The sequence below is a fragment of the Sinocyclocheilus rhinocerous genome, unplaced genomic scaffold (genome assembly GCF_001515625.1).
Source record: "Sinocyclocheilus rhinocerous isolate Xijiao unplaced genomic scaffold, SAMN03320098_v1.1 scaffold1342, whole genome shotgun sequence".
Lineage (NCBI taxonomy): Eukaryota > Metazoa > Chordata > Actinopteri > Cypriniformes > Cyprinidae > Sinocyclocheilus > Sinocyclocheilus rhinocerous.
In genome coordinates this window covers 357,751-374,043 of record NW_015640094.1, presented here as the reverse complement: position 1 = coordinate 374,043, position 16,293 = coordinate 357,751, and the positions used below count along the sequence as shown (strand labels likewise).

At 37.0% G+C, this 16,293-nt stretch overlaps 1 pseudogene; it reads right to left on the bottom strand.

The window, feature by feature from the left end:
• Window positions 1-13,577, bottom strand: part of LOC107752536 (sodium/potassium-transporting ATPase subunit alpha-3-like) — a 37,681-nt pseudogene extending 24,104 nt beyond the window's left edge.
• Between the last annotated feature and the right edge of the window lie 2,716 nt (window positions 13,578-16,293).

Sequence of the window (16,293 nt, the reverse complement as noted above, 5' to 3'; positions counted from 1 at the left end):
GGAGCCCTTCCCGGGCTGAACTGGGGATCAGGAGCCCTTCCCGGGCTGAACTGGGGATCCGGAGCCCTTCCTGGGCTTAACGAGGAATCAGGAGCCCCCTCCTGGGCTGAACTGGGGATCATGAGCCATTCCTAGGCTCAACAGGGGATCGAGAGCCATTCCGAGGCTCGACAGGGGATCGGCTCCACTTCACTGATGTTTCTTTTCATAAGATTCTCAGAATATTACTACTTTAATCTCATAATACTTTCATACATTCTCAGAATTTTAACTTTATTCCATAAATATTACTACTTTGATCTCTAAAATATTTTTATTTTTTATTTGAGACTTTATTCTCAAAACCACACCTTTATTCTAGTAAAAAGCCTTTTGTGAGGCTATTTTTAAAAACATCATTCTTGTAATACTATTTTGGATTTTAAGATTTATTGTAATGTTGCGCTACAATGCCATCATATGAAACATCTGGCTTGTTGCACATACATACATACATGCACACAAACACACATACAGCATATACATATATAGCAATATCTCTCTTGATATATGGTAATACAGTATATGTCATATATTACATTTCCATCTGGGAATTCAAAACAATAAGTAACTTTTTTTTATTTTTAACACATAAGCCAGGCAGTATGAACTTTCAAAAAAGCCATAGTTAACCTTTTTATTAGTCAAATAAAATCTATTCTAGCATATTTACTGCCAAAACATATCTAGCATATATGATGACTGTAAAACCAAGACATTATAAAAAATAATAAAAAACAATGGCTATATTTTACATGCTGGTAAAATGGAATTGAAAACCTTTTTGAGGCACAAAGAGTAGCAGGACATTTCCCACAAATGACACAAACAGGTTCAGCTTCATAAACCAGAGAACTTGAACAAAATGTGTCCCAGCTGAAACTGCAATACTACCATGAACACACAGATGGGCTCATATTTAAGCATCACTCAGCACCTTCTGCCGCACTGCGAGAGACACACGGGGCAGGAACTGAGGAACCGATGCTTTCCATGACTGAGGATGAGAGGGGAAATGCCTATCCTGCTTATCTTTGAAACCGTGAAGCTTTAACAGGAACCCCATGTGGGATACGTGGGGTGGTGTGAGCGCGGGGGCTGTTGAGGGGGGTCTAGTGCACTTTAATCCACATTAGGGCTTTTCATTGATGTGGCATCCCCTGATTTGCCATGTGTGCTTCTGTGACCTATTTTAGCTTGCATGCACAACCAGACAGCATTACTGTCAAATCCACCATTACAGCACACCAGCGTGCTCACATGATAATGTGCAATGCATAAAATGCATCCATAAATGATTCTGATGTAAAAGCTGGTTGATAATATTATTTAAAAAAAAAAAAAAAAAAAAACTGAAATATTATTAAAGGAATAAAATATGATTGCAGATTTGACAGAATGTCTGAATGAACTTAATCCAAAGTAGTTCATATTTGACTTTTACCGTTGACAGAACATGAACACTGAATAGTCATATAGTCATAAATATTTTGTCTTTTATTAGCAGATTTTATTTGTCATTAATGTTAATTATAAGGTTCAACTCTACATAAAAATTGCAAAAAATATATATAATGGCATATAAATATTGAATAATTCCAATGAAACAAAAGCTATTAAATTACAAACAAACAAACAAATCAATAAATCTATCAAATGATCCCCCAAAATATTAATTTACCCAATTGTAGCTTGTGTTATTGTGTTATTTGATACTAATTATATTCATCGCAGGGTTAACTCACTATTATTCAGGAACTATTATTAAAACAAAACACGGAGGAAATAAACAATCCTTAAAAAGACTTTAAAAATATTGAAAATATTAACTGATGATAAACTCAATTTTTAGTAGCAGCTTGTTTTGAATGAACTATGTTCCAGGGTTATTATAGTTAACTAATATAACCATAAAAAAGTCAATAAAACTTTTTGCTTGAAATAAATGCTAATTAAAATAAAATAAAATGAAATGAAATATTAAAAACGTGTTTTATTTCATCTAGTTTCCAAGGCAACATTTTGCATTTTCATTTAGTTAACTTCATGTACTAAAATAACTAAAACTGAAATTAAAATTAATAAAAAGCTATATAGACATATTTAAAAACAAAAAAATAAATAAAAACAAAAAAATAAATTACTCAAACTTGAACTAAAATTAGAAAATATATAAGAAAATATAAAAATAAAATCGAATTCAAAAATATTAACAAAAACGATGAGTATCTCAGTGATACTAAAATAACTCTGCTGTGTTTATCATTATGTTCAACGGGACAGTATTTCTTTTGTTTAAAAAAAAAATTGTAAAAAAAAAAGTGCTTAAAAATAAATAAATAAACCAAAACACTACAAAACACAAAAAGGCCAAGATTGTAGCATCCTCGTGGCCGTGTGTTGAAACAGTTTGACCATCTGTCAAGGGTTTTTCCTCTTTCTGTCCTCTGGGTGAGACGGCAGTGCAGGATTAAGACTGTTTACTACAGTCTGGATTAACCTACTGAACAACGTAATCCTGCTCCTGCTTTTCTCTTATTCATACATTCAATCGCTCAGATGCTTTGAAATACACTATACTGTCTATTTTTAATATTTATATTGTCTTAACTCATCCACTCGCTTTGTTTATACTTTGCTGTCTAATGTAGTCCAATCATCTTGATGGTGCTGCCTGACACTGGTACACTGTGTTCTCGCTGTATCATGAAACATCATCCATTTGACTGTCTGCGGTTCTCTCTTCATCGCTCACGCACACGTGCATCACAGTTACAGACTCAGTCGTGACCCTGAGATCAGACGTGGCACACGTGCACATTCATGTCCAGGGCCATCGCCCGCAGTGCCGGAGGATGTGTGGAGAACTGTAGCTGCTCCACTTTAGTAAATCCAGTGGGGTTTGTCTCAGGCCTGATTAAGATTACGTTCTCCTAGAGAGACCCACGACTGAACTGTAAGAGGTTTCTGGATGAGAGCTTGACCATCATGTTAATATTACAGAAACAGTTCACTCAAAAATGAAAAATCTGATTTATTCACCCTCATGTCAGTCCGAATGTGTAGCCTATATTTTCTTTATCCTGTAGACTGCACCAGAGTTATTATTGTTAACTAAAACTAAAAAATGTGTTACTCGTATAAAATCATCGTTAACTGAAATAAAATGTAAATAAATTTACTTATTTTATTTCAGCTAGTTTCCAAAGCAACATTTCAAATTTTTAATGTTTAACTTGACGTACTAAAACAACTAAAACTATAACTTCAATAAAATGTAATAACAACATATTTAGACAACAAAAGACAACATAGACAACAAAACAAAAAATAGAAAACACAACAAAACTACTAAAACTTTAACTAAAATTAAAATGAACCGATATAAAAATAAAATTCAAAATATGAACTAAAACTATTATAGCATCTAAGTTATACTGAAATAACTCTGGACTACACTGTAAAAAAAAAAATTTTTTCATAAAACATGAAACATGGCCGACATTGAGACTACTGGTGCGTTCAAGTCATGTCGGATAGATCGTATTTACGAGTTGAACGTACATGAACGCCACCACAAAGTCGTTATTACGAGTGGGAAACTCTAAATTTTCTTTAAGCCCTGAGTTTCCGAGTTGGGGGCGTGTCAATGAGAAACATGGCGGAATCGATGGATGCAACGTCTGTAGTTGACGGAAAATTTTTGTTTAAATTGATAGTTTAGTTGTCCTATAAACTTAAATTGGTCATGTTCTTGTTACACAGCTAGTTAATGAAATCCAAATAAAAAAAATGCTATCATTACTTTTTAAAAATATTAAAAACGCAAAACACACCTGATGCGAATTCTTTGCTCTTCATTTTCTATAAGCAGAGTTAACAGACCCTGTTGTATTTTCTTGTAATTTATTAAAAGAAGGTACACCGCCATCTTGTGCCGACTAAACTGACTTGAACGCACCTGACGTCGTAATTACGACTTGTCAACTCGTAAGTACGAACGTCCCAGGAGGACTTGAACGCAGCATACCTCTCATCTCTCTCTATCTCTGCCCAAGGCTTCATCTAATGACCTTGAGGACAAGGAAACACACAATGTACTATACACAGTAACGGATTACACCCTAAAGAAACCTTGCTTCTGGATAAGATAAGATGCATAAGACACAAAGCACACATAAATGTTGAGGCTAAATGACTAATTAAATGTTAGAGCTATCCATTATGTAGCAGCAGAGAAGCTAAAATCATGTAGTAAGAGAATAATGGGGTGTTTAATTTAAGTGTTGTGTCCAGAAATAAAGCATATTGTGCATGCATTCAATTCGGCCAAAGGCGAAATTAGTATGTTAGTGTGCAATGGATTCCTAAAGCATGGGTGTGAATTAAAACGTCTCTGTTCTGTACGTGAAATATTACTTTAGCAAAAATGTGTCTGATAACAAATGTGATGCACACTGTAAAAGATCAAACTTGTACATAAAACAGATTGTAAAAAGATTATTGGAGTACATGTTGCATGAATATACTATTTAAGCCTTTCTACTTCAAAATTTTATGTTTAATTCAATGTGTTATTTGCTATTTTTGTTTGTAAAATTTTTGTAAATTGTTCGTGAAATTTACTGGCAATGTCTCTGTAAAAATTATTTTGACACCAAATTTGTTCAGCGTACGTGTCAACTTTAAGTGTTAGTATTTTATACATCTAAAAATTTAATAATTTTTTGCATTGTGTCATTATTTTCATAATAGCTCTCCCCTCAAATTCCTATAACCATAATGAAAAATGATAACAAATGTGATGCACACTGTAAAAGATCAAACTTGTACATAAAACAGATTGTAAAAAGATTATTGGAGTACATGTTGCATGAATATACTATTTAAGCCTTTCTACTTCAAAATTTTATGTTTAATTCAATGTGTTATTTGCTATTTTTGTTTGTTAAATTTTTGTAAATTGTTCGTGAAATTTACTGGCAATGTCTCTGTAAAAATTATTTTGACACCAAATTTGTTCAGCGTACGTGTCAACTTTAAGTGTTAGTATTTTATACATCTAAAAATTTAAAAATTTTTTGCATTGTGTCATTATTTTCATAATAGCTCTCCCCTCAAATTCCTATTACCATAATGAAAAAAAATCATATAAATAAATGAATATATATAAATAAATGAGCACAAATATGCTCAGTTGAATAAAAACCTTTGCATATGTTTTACAGTCATACAGTAAAAATGACTGAATTACAGTAATGGGAATTAATGAACATTTTAATTGAGAATAATAATAAATGTGCTCATTTGAATATATGAAGTGTGAAATTCTACTAATAAACCTTGATGTAAACTTGAAAAAAAATTACTTGTGCGTTATATTTTTATTCCATACATGTTTTACAACTTCCTTGTCGCTAAAAATGCCATAATACGTTTCGCTACTAAAATTCTTAAGTAATTCGAATTTAAATGCATAATAATTTTAAAGTGAATTCATTTTAGCACACACCAGACAGTTGATACAGTCGTGGTCGCTGTGGTTTGCTAAATATATAGGAAAGCAACCTTGGCATGGAACAAACTGATTAAAACCTGCTATTGACATTTGAGGGCCAATCAAATAAGCTTGCTGTCTGACCTTGAAGGTCTCACAGGATATGACATCACATCGGATCTGGCAAATTGACTGATAGCGTATCTGCTATAGCTTTGCTTCATATGACCCCGGGCTTTGACACAAAAATAAGGTTTGATTGTGTGAACGTTTTGTCAAAAAAGCCGGTTTTGTCCACTTTCAAGGCATCGGGAGTTCACGTTTTACTGCAGAAACTGACAAGCGCCCTTGTTGTTTTTGAACAGAAACTGATAAGTCCATTTTAGCGAATCAGCGCGCTGTATTCAGGTCAGGTGACAAGACTACTTTCACTTTGAAAAGAGTGAGAGGAGTTTCGTCAAAGCTGACTAAAGGTGATCGAGGATGGATAATTTCGATGACTAATTAAATGTTAGAGCTATCCATTATGTAGCAGCAGAGAAGCTAAAATCATGTAGTAAGAGAATAATGGGGTGTTTAATTTAAGTGTTGTGTCCAGAAATAAAGCATATTGTGCATGCATTCAATTCGGCCAAAGGCGAAATTAGTATGTTAGTGTGCAATGGATTCCTAAAGCATGGGTGTGAATTAAAACGTCTCTGTTCTGTACGTGAAATATTACTTTAGCAAAAATGTGTCTGATAACAAATGTGATGCACACTGTAAAAGATCAAACTTGTACATAAAACAGATTGTAAAAAGATTATTGGAGTACATGTTGCATGAATATACTATTTAAGCCTTTCTACTTCAAAATTTTATGTTTAATTCAATGTGTTATTTGCTATTTTTGTTTGTAAAATTTTTGTAAATTGTTCGTGAAATTTACTGGCAATGTCTCTGTAAAAATTATTTTGACACCAAATTTGTTCAGCGTACGTGTCAACTTTAAGTGTTAGTATTTTATACATCTAAAAATTTAAAAATTTTTTGCATTGTGTCATTATTTTCATAATAGCTCTCCCCTCAAATTCCTATAACCATAATGAAAAAAAATCATATAAATAAATGAATATATATAAATAAATGAGCACAAATATGCTCAGTTGAATAAAAACCTTTGCATATGTTTTACAGTCATACAGTAAAAATGACTGAATTACAGTAATGGGAATTAATGAACATTTTAATTGAGAATAATAATAAATGTGCTCATTTGAATATATGAAGTGTGAAATTCTACTAATAAACCTTGATGTAAACTTGAAAAAAAATTACTTGTGCGTTATATTTTTATTCCATACATGTTTTACAACTTCCTTGTCGCTAAAAATGCCATAATACGTTTCGCTACTAAAATTCTTAAGTAATTCGAATTTAAATGCATAATAATTTTAAAGTGAATTCATTTTAGCACACACCAGACAGTTGATACAGTCGTGGTCGCTGTGGTTTGCTAAATATATAGGAAAGCAACCTTGGCATGGAACAAACTGATTAAAACCTGCTATTGACATTTGAGGGCCAATCAAATAAGCTTGCTGTCTGACCTTGAAGGTCTCACAGGATATGACATCACATCGGATCTGGCAAATTGACTGATAGCGTATCTGCTATAGCTTTGCTTCATATGACCCCGGGCTTTGACACAAAAATAAGGTTTGATTGTGTGCTTTAGTGGAAAGTACACACACACATACATATCCAAAATCACTCAGTGAGAAAGATCTATTGAACAGCATCCATTACACAACCATCTATTATAAGACTTTTCACCACCAGTCTGTTTCTCATTCACAGATACACAATTATCAGTCATGCAACATGTAAAATTATTTAAACAGATATTTAAACCCCATTGTTGCCATTTTTACTTAAACAACAAAGTGATTTATTATCAAAACAAAATGGTGACAGACACCACAGTGAAATTTTAGAAAACGAAAAGCAAAAGAAACCACATTTCAAACCCGATTTCACACTAGTGGATGACATTTCTGCTATTCTAAGCATCCTAATCACCTGCAGTGCCCTTGAAGCCTTCAGACAGGCTTGCGTCTTTGGCTGCATGTCCCAAGGGCATCGCAGAGTCACCCTCCAAGAAACATTCACGTCATAATAATTGCAGACAACCCCGAGCACCTGAGCCTCCTACAACTGCCTCACTGCTGTTCTCAAGGTGACACCAGGTAACAGCCAGCTGTTCACCTTTCCTGCCCTGCACACCTCATTCCCTTACTGTATCAGCCCATCCGTGACATCATTTCAAAGCTCAGAACCTTGGCTTTAGTGGAATATTATCATACTACACTATACTGTATACTGCATACTATATATAAAAACTAGCAAGTGAAACAGAACACATTATGGAACTATAAACATATCGTTCATTATGTTGCATTAATAACTCAGGGAGTAATTTAATTCAATTTTGATTCAATTAATTTAATTCATTCAATTTAATTCATTCAATTATTATTTCTGAAATAAAAGTAATTTACCTTTTAATTGTAAAAACATACTATGCGTTAAGAAATTTGGTGTAGAATCAATTTTCACTCAGAAATTGCTAGCAAATTTCACAGTTAATTACAAAGACACTGCAGGGAACATATTGAATGAAATTTATATATATATATATATATATATATATATATGAAGAGTTCATTTGCAAAAACCGATAAACGCCACTTTAAAAAAAATGAGCTGATTGCCGTGCATTATTTTCCACATATAGCGCGATCTGAACCCTACACAAGTTTTGTCAAAAAAGCCGGTTTTGTCCACTTTCAAGGCATCGGTTATCTGCTTTTGCTATAAAACAAACTTTTAATATGTAAAAAAAAAAACATACTTTCAATGAACTATAATTTTGTAAATAACCTGTATTTGTTTAAGTTATTATTACTTAATCAAAACAACCCAACTGCAGTTTGATTGATATTACTTGGAATGCGCAATAAAAAAAACGTGATTTCTGAAAAAAATAATTAAAATGGAGTTATCGGTTTTTGCAAATGAACTCTTCACGCACTGTATGTAGTAGCTGTGCATTGTGGGATACTATATTTTGCACTTACTATGTCTGAAATCACTCAATTGCTCTCTTACTCACTATTCCCTACATAGTGAATGCCATTTAGTGCTGTATGAAGATAATAAGTAAACAATAATAGGTATACTTACCGAACTACATAGAGACAGTAATCAATATTTACTCATTCAGGTTTTTTGTTCATATTGATTATAAATACAAACAACTGCCAACAAGTAGTATTATGAACAACTGTACATTATTATGAGTGTACAGGTGTTCCATGTTTGCGAAAATGAATACTGTACACACATTATACTGTATATACTACATTCTGTACACTGTAAAAAATTATTTTTTGAGGTTGTAAATAAAACAAAGATTTTTGGAATACATTTTATAAATACTATTAGTAAAAAAACTATGGATATTGAAAGTGGAAGAGAGCACTGTACTTTCACTCCCCCACCTCCATTTCCTTGCGGTGATGAGAATCGAACCCACAACCTTTGAGTTACAACTCTCTAACCACAACCACAACTGCCCGAGTTGTCTACATGAATTATTTGTCAAATTTACTGAGTGAAACTAGTTTAAAGTAAATTATGCATATTCTGTTCTAAGCATAGTCAGTCTCCAAGAGACATTCACCTCATACAAATTGCCAGCAACCCCAAACACCTGAGCCTCTTACAAATGACTCACGCAAGCCTCTCTCAAGGTGACACCAGGTAACACCCTCCTGTAACCCCATCATTCACTTTCCATGCCCATTTTATTCTCCTCCTGCATCACTCCATCCCCACCACCCTCTCAGTCCCCAAACCTTCATTCTGGCCCAGCGCATCTTTCCAATCACGCAGCCTCTACCTATTGATTGATTGGCTCAAGACCAATCAATCATCAGCGACTGCGAATACGGCCCCGCCCTCCCGTCATCGCCGCCCTCGTGGCGCTGCACAGACCAATCGCGGTTACTTGTTCGGGAATTTCCACTCTCATTGATCAACCTCCACTTTGACGCAGACACCGACCGTCGAGCCCGGTTACCCCTCCGGGCATCACGACCGATATCAGCATGTCAAAACAACACAGAAATCGAGATACAGAACCTCGCGTGCGATGGAAAAGGTATTGTTTGAAAGAGAACTTTGCGTCACAACATCAACATTAAATTCCAGATCGAATGATTTGTTTCTTTTCATTTGAATGTCAGATTTCCAGTTCTGGTTATTGCAAGGTCGCAAAATAACAAGCTAGAAAGGCGCTTGGTGTGACTAATGAGTTAGAAATATTCGCGCTTCAGTCGTCAGCAGACGTCCATTTTGACGCAGATGGCCGCGCGTCTACTGACCAATTGGACTCGCTTTGGGATTTAATTATTGTCATAAATGTGATAAGATGTTGGATAGTCGGCTGTGAAACTATTGAAACGGGTCAGTCCAGATGCAGTCATCCCATATCCATACGCTCCCCCACCCCTATCTGTGGTTAACGCCTTTCACATTTAGGAGACTGACAGAATTTCTCCTCAGACTTTCCAGACTTGCAAACGACGTATAGTCAGGAAATAATTGTGGAAAACTCACCTGGTTAAGATTTTGTTTTCCTAGTTAGTAAACTTTGCTGCCATCAATCATTAAAAGCAAATATAGTCCATTTATAAATTGGTGGATTCTAAAAAGGTATAGCAAATTTACAAATCACGACTACCAAAAATGATCACTTTATGGCCATGTAAGTTTTCTGGTGTCGTGTTAAAAACAGGCGTAATCACCGAACTCAAACGATCATTACTGCGGTTGTCAACGTTATTTTCCTGACGCGCTGGCATGGCACGTTTGACAGAACGAACAGAGGCGCAAACAGAAACGTTATAATCATACAGTGCTTCTGAATATGTGTTATTATGATATCTTACCGGTATGTATTTGAAACATATTAGTTATCAATTATAATTTTGATATTTGATATCATTTTGCGTTTACCTCAGTGCGCTTTTTGCATCGAATGAGAGTAGCGCCTATATATTCCATTTCTAGCATCTATGCCAAACGACTTAGATTATGATATTATGATGTATATGCAAATATGTGCATGTCAATTCACCATTATTCCCTAATATGCCAATATGTGCATGTCAATTCACCATTATTCCCTAATATGCCAATATGTGCATGTCAATTCACCATTATTCTTCATTTGTTCCATTTAACTGCATCATGACGCATCGGACTGGGTGCAAAAATGAAGCATCCCATTTGACGCAATTGCCAAACGATCGAGCAGCGTTATTTCACAATGTCAGTGATGTTAAACCCGCAGTCTAGGGTTAAAACGCCCACAGTATAACTGATAAATGTTTGCTTAACATTTACAATGTTTTTAGTAGTAAGCAATACGTTAATTGAGAGATAAATGCACCTGTTTAATGCAATGTTTTGCCAAAATACATACAGACACGTTCACACACAAATCTCATAACCCCGAATAATTCTGAAGATGCATGGCATTCAAAATGGGCAAGCATTTAAAATAGATTCTTACCCCCATTTTGGAGCCGTCAGTCGCTGTGTCTTCAGTCAGTCAAACTGCGTTTGGTTTCAGTCAAGCGGGAGAGAAGAAAAATGCTCTTGAACGGATAACGACGGCCAGCGTTTGAACGACCCTCTGTCTATAAATTAAATCTATATATTCTTGAAGATACCATGCATAGTAATGTATTACAGGGGGTCTACATGAAGAAAAAACGTAAAGAATGGCCCAAGCTACATTGGTTTCTAAAAGCACATGTGGCAGCCTTTGATATAATGATAGAAGAGCATATGCAGCGCAGAGGATTATAAAGCGTCTCTGGCTGAGAATGATGCCGGTGAGATGAAGAGCCGACGCGCCCACTCTGCCTCTCTGTGTTCGTCCGCCGCTAGTGCTTCGAGCCGCGGCACGCACTTCTTATCCCTCCGCGAGCGACAGTAGCCCCATAAACGCATGTAATGTACAGACATGCCAATGAGATAATGTTCCAGAAGAATCTGGTTATATTAAGAGAATTTTACAAATGTGCATCTCCAATGAACAATATCAGCAGACACTTGTTTGATTGCTGATTCTAAAATGGATTATTATGCTGAATCATGGCCGAACCACTGGACAGGCTAATGGACATAATATTTCACAAACAACTAGTACCCTTGTGCTATACAGTGATGCTTTTGGCATCAGAAGAATGTGGTAAGTTTGTGGAGTCCGTAAACTTAACAAAACACATCCTAAAATTTCCCGTTGTCAAGGACTGTCATTTATACTGTTATTTATACGGAGATGCTGCTGCGATACATTCAAGAATCAAGTTTCTTTATTGGCATCTATGGTTCCATGAAGAACCTTTAACATCCATGGAAATGTTCCACAAAATGTTATTTACAGTGGATAAAGGTTCTTTAGATTATTAAAATGTTCTTCACACTAAGAAATTTTTTTATTTTAAGTACTGTTCACTGAAAGCTTCCTTGGGGAACCAAAAATGGTTCTATGGCATTTCTGTGGAAATCTTTTGGAACCTTTATTTTTAAGTGTATATTGCTTTTCACATCTTATTTTAAATCAGTTCAACAAATGATCAAAAGATCATTTTATGGATGGCACTGTTGTCTGTGGCCAATGCACCAAAGCAGCCTATAAGTGTCATGCCCCTGGACTGTCTGTGTGTTTTTGTCCCCATGTGCTTCCCGTGACCCAGTTTCTCCCTTGTTTGATTGTGTTAATTTGATTCAGGTGTGTCTCCTCTATTACCCTCGTTTAGTATTTAAAGTGTTGTCTGTTCTATGGATCCTTTGTCCAGCCTGCCTGTTTCCCCTTAGATGTTAATTAAAGACTGTTATTCCTGAATCTCCTTCATCTCCGCATTCCTTGCTCCTCACAGTAAGAAACCGTGACAGAACACTGGACCAACAAAAAGAAGTATATTGCGTGTTCCCCTCCGTTTGTTTTCTGTGTTTTGTTTTTCCCTATGGATCCCCTCGCCGCTAAATTCACCGCCCTAGCCTGTAAGGACCTTCCCATCTTTGAGTATGCTGTTGAGTTCAGCCAGCTCGCCGTTTTAACGGCGTTTGACGACGCTGCGCTGAACTCACTGTTCTGGATCGGGGCAAATTACTACCGCCCCGTTGACCTGGAGATCTGGAGAGCGTCCGGCCCCGATCCAGAACACAGCCCGACCCGTATGGGCTTACATTTCTGCCACAATTCTGCGCGCGAAAGATCATATTTTGAGCGCACAAAAGTGCGTTTTGCACGCGCGCGAACTGAGTTTTGTGGAGAAAATGTTTGTCTCGCAAAGAAGAAAGTATTTCGAGCGCACGAAAATCAATTTTGCATTTAATAGCCCCAGAGCCCAGCCCCCCATCCCCCCGCTGCGCGAAGCCAAAGCCCGAGCCCGCCACGACTGACGAGCCATCACCCAATGGCACGACAGTGCTGAGGATCGCCGCGGAGCCGGAGCTTTTCAAGTGACGTCAGACCAGGTGCGAGAGCCAGCTACAACGCTCGCCACGAGGGAGAAGGCCGTGGACAGCGAGAGTGCAGAGAGAAGCTCCGCCCACTGCACCATGGCTGAGGGTGAGCTTACAAGGGATCTGGGACTGCTGGATTTTGAAGGGGACCTAATAGACTGGGAGGCAGATATATATGCGGACATGCCCATTCTCCTCCCACCTTCCTCGGACTTACCAGTCTGCCCTGAACTGTCTGCCAGCCTTGTCGTTCCCCTGTCTGACGCGCTCCCAGTGCTGGGAGTCGCGATTTGGTGTGTGTGGGCAGCGCACACCAGCCCTGAGAGCCTGGAGGCTCAGAAATGCCCACCCACCCTCCTGCTCCTGCCTCCTCCACCGCAGTCATCTGGCAGCCCCTTTGCTCACCCTCAGCCCACCATCTGTTCGGTGCGAGCACCACGGGTCTGCCAGTCTCCATCGTTGGCGTGGCTGGAGAATCCCTTGCCTTCGCCTCAAGCCTTTGACTCGCCGTCCGGGAGGGGGGCGAACTATCATGCCCCTGGACTGTCTGTGTGTGTTCTTGTCCCCAGTTTCTCCCTTGTTTGGTTGTGTTCATTTGATTCAGGTGTGTCTTGTCTATTACCCTCGTTTAGTATTTAAAATGTTGTCTGTTCTATGGTTCCTTTGTTCAGTGTTATACATCTAGTGGTGCTACGTGTGTCTCCTGCCTGCCTGTGTTTCCCCTTGGATGTTAATTAAAGACTGTTATTCCTGAATCTCCTTCATCTCCGCGTTCCTTGCTCCTCACAGTAAGCAACCATGACAATAAGCTCTGTAAGACTTCTCAAACTTATTTTGATTCTCAGCACATGTTCCAAAAGATCATCCAATTTAACTGCATTATCTGATCCCCGAAATGGACTGAATCTCAAAGCTGTGTGGGTGTATTACAGATAGAGAAAGACAGAATAAAACAGAGAGAAAACGAATAATATTTCAAAAATATAATAACGGACTGAGAACAGTAAACTTGATGGACTAAAGGTTTTTTAGGCAGTGTTGGTTGTGTGTGAGTGAATGTTTCTTGCAGTGAAAAGGAGATGATGCTATCTATTAGTCATAAAGACTGGATATTTGTGATTGTGTGTATGAGGGGGGGATGGCAGATAAGGGCAAACAGATACAGCGATCAGGTATTTTTAAATGCAGCGAGAAAAAGTGAGTCAAACGCAGGTAATGAGAGAGGTATAATTGAGCTGTAGAGACAAAATGAGTCAGCCATCTAATCAGAGTCTGGATCGAGAGAGAGGAAATAAACATAAAAGAGATGTATAAACAGAATAAAATGGATGAAACGAGCTCAGGATGACAGGAGATTTCACGCGTTTCACCATGCAGGTGCTAAGAATAGATTAATAACAATCAGGCCTAAAACAATCAGGGTCACACCATTTATCTGAGAATCACATTTCCAGGATGGATCTAGAAAACTTTACTACAGCAGCATCATTTATCACCATCAGTGATATCAAATAATAAACGCTCATTTACTTAAGTCAGTAACCTTTGGAATACCGTTTCCGTAATTGCAACTTTTTTTCCCGTAATTGCGAGTTTATATATCACAATTCTAACTTTATAACACACAGTTGCAACTTGCATGACACAATTCTGACTTTATAACTCGCAATTGCAAGTTTTCTCGCAAATCTTATAAAATAAGTCACAATTGAAAGATGTAAAATCACAACTGTGCAAAAAAAGTCAGAACTGTGAGATAAATAGTTGCATTACCTTATTTTTATTCAACGGAGAAAACAAGCTTTCATAGCAAAACCTCACAATGTGGTAGATGTCAAGTAAATATTTTTGGTTAAACTTACCTGATCTTACCTTTTACTTAAAGGGTTAGTTCACCCAAAAATGAAAATTAGCTTGTGTTTTACTTACCCTCGAAGCATCCTGGGTGTACAGTATATGACTTTCTTCTTTCAGACGAATCCAGTCAGTATTTGACGACTTGTGGACTGTTCAACTGCAACACCCGCTGAGTGCCATTAAACAGCTTGAAAGATCAAAGACAATTTTTAATATAACTCCGACTGGATTCATCTGAAAGAAGAAAGTCATATACACCTAGGATGCTTCGAGGGTAAGTAAAACACAAGCTAATTTTCATTTTTGGGTGAACTAACCCTTCAATGCTTAGATGAACATATTTTCTTCAAAAAATATAAGTAGTGCTAGTGGTGGTCAATCTGTATTTACATAAGATTAACCGAAAGATACTGTGCAATCCATAACATTACTTTCCAACTGTGTTCTCAAGGCCACATGAGAACCCACAGTGCTGCAATCAATAAATCTTTTACAGTTGTTTATAGCAACCCGAGCTTGCCATTCACATCATCTGTTTATGTCCCATTGAGTCTGGTAAACAAAGTTCTTCTTTTTCAGAGAACAAATTAGCTGACAGCATCCAAACCACACTATACTTAACCTTTTTCTCATTTCATCCTCCATCAGGTCCCCATAGCAACGGCTGCTAAGTAACCTTGCCCCCTAATCAAGCTGGAAAGATAATTGAGAAAATGATATGTGGAGATGCAGTCGGGGGGCTGAAGGACATGTTTAATTAACCTCTCCAAACCAAAACTTCTAATTTAAGCAAATACTTCTGAATTTTGATTGCTGTAGACGTTTCAGGTAATGAGGCTAATCATTCGGGTTAGCATGAAAGTGCAGTTAAAAACAGCCTCTGTTCATATTCCTTTGGCTGAAGTACACTCATTCCGTTGCCTAAGACTATTGGCTCACATTATTCTCCTTTTTCTTTTGCCACTCTGTAAAACCCTGCAGCTAGTGGCACATTATATATTTATGCAATAGATAAATGCTTTATCGATCCCTGAGATGAAATGTAATGGTATTTACTTCATAAGAGATAAGAGTTCAGTTAGAGCTTGACACACTGAGCTATCATGAACCAGTGTTCCTTATACACACTCAACTAATATGAGTCATTGCTACATCTATTTTTGTCTCTGTCTACATGTGCATTCAAGACTGTCAAAGTTTGTAGAACTTTATATGTAATGGGTACAGTGGTGGCGTCTCCATTTGTAGATGCCTAAACATCTTGCCATTTGTCCAGTTGGATTCCACCTGCTGTTTTATATGCAGCTTCTTGCATT